The 1,618-nt window shown below is 47.9% G+C and overlaps 1 pseudogene; it reads left to right on the top strand.

The window, feature by feature from the left end:
- LOC102258998 overlaps window positions 1-1,618 on the top strand; it is a 20,751-nt pseudogene that overhangs the window by 10,693 nt on the left and 8,440 nt on the right.

Genomic DNA, 1,618 nt, shown 5'->3' with positions numbered 1-1,618 from the left:
TTCCATTGATTTTTTAGGGAGAGTGGAAGAGAGAGGGAAAGACAGAGAGAAACATCAACGTGAGAGAAACACATTGATTGGTTGCCTCCTGCATGAGCCCGACCAGGGCCCAGGCTGGGGAGGAGCCTGCAACCAAGGTATGTGCCCAGAACCCTTTGGTTCGTAGGCCAATGCTCTGTCCACTGAGCCAAACCGGCTAGGGCAATACAGGTTTTTCTTAATGAATTGTAAGAAAAGGGAGAAGGGGAAAAGGTCTCTTTGCCTTTTGGCAAGAGGAATAACCCAGCCTGCCTGCCTGCCTATCTCCCTCCCTCTCTCCCTCCCTCCCTCCCTCTCTCCCTTTCTCCCTTCCTTCCTTCCTTCCTTCCTTCCTTCCTTCCTTCCTTCCTTCCTTCCTTCCTTCCTTTATTTGTGGGTGCATGCAACAACCAGCTCAGTGTCCTTGGTGTCTGACCCAAATGTGGAATCCCAGGTAGAGGCCAGCCTGATATGTCTACATGGAGATTGGCGGTTCCCCACACATGTACACACTCACTGTTCACTATAGTGTCCTCCTTGCAACATCTGTTGAAGGGTGGGTCCTGCTGTCAGTGACCTCCTGTCAGTGGCAATAGGTGCAATGCATATGAGCTCTCCAATCTTGTGGGGTCAGTAGTTACACTCAAACTTCTAAATTATGTTTTCTAACTGTTGACAAGTGTGAACTAAATGGAGATGGACTTTGAAGGCTAACCTCACAGCAGTGTCAGCAAGTCATTCCCTGCCCAAACTGGGCGCATGGGGCTTGTCTGTTTCTACAGTTCAGGCCTAAGGGTGACTAGAAGGAACCTTCACAAAGAATGACTCAGTGCAGTGAACATTGCACTTCCATGAACAAATTTCATCCTCATAACAAATCAGAGAGAAAAATAATTTGCTATAGGCCTTACTATGTGACTTTGGAGAAAATCATAATTCTTCTTTCGCCCATCTTATCTATGAAATGGAAGTGGGCCCCTCTCTCTAGAGCTGACAGAGATAAATGTCTGATAAGGTGGCTGACCAAATCTATCTTCCCTCTCTCCAGTTCATCTAGACCCTTCCCTGACCTGACCACAACATTAGGTCTCTGCCATCTCGTAACCTCGTACCCATGTCTCCTCTGCTCACCCAGCATCCCCTCACTGTCAACTTCCTTAAAGAATCTTCTGCACCCTGCTCACTCCCTACCTGCTGTCCATGCCTTGCCCCACTGCAGTCTGTCCTCCAATGAATTTACTCTCATCATCATCAACAAGCACACACTTGATTATTCCCACCTTGGACTCTCTTCTCCCTGGATACTGTATCACCATGGTTTATGGGGTCTCCTATAATGGGACTGCTTTCCCTCTGTCTTCTTCCTTCAGGGGCTCCTGGCCCTTGTCAAACACTTAAATCTGATCTTTAAGAGTTTCAGAACTTTGAACATTTCTCTATGTGAAATGTGAAATCACCCAGGAGCATGGCAGGGAGTAGACACATGCCGTAGGAGCCTCTGGGACAGGAAGACAAAGGGTAGGAAGGAGGCGATTTCCTTTCCATGGAAAAGGCCAATCTTCAATGTGAGACTAGAGTGGATAACCATCACCCAGGTGCC

This window comes from Myotis brandtii, unplaced genomic scaffold, assembly GCF_000412655.1.
Source record: "Myotis brandtii unplaced genomic scaffold, ASM41265v1 scaffold912, whole genome shotgun sequence".
NCBI lineage: Eukaryota > Metazoa > Chordata > Mammalia > Chiroptera > Vespertilionidae > Myotis > Myotis brandtii.
This window is presented reverse-complemented; position numbering and strand designations above follow the sequence as displayed.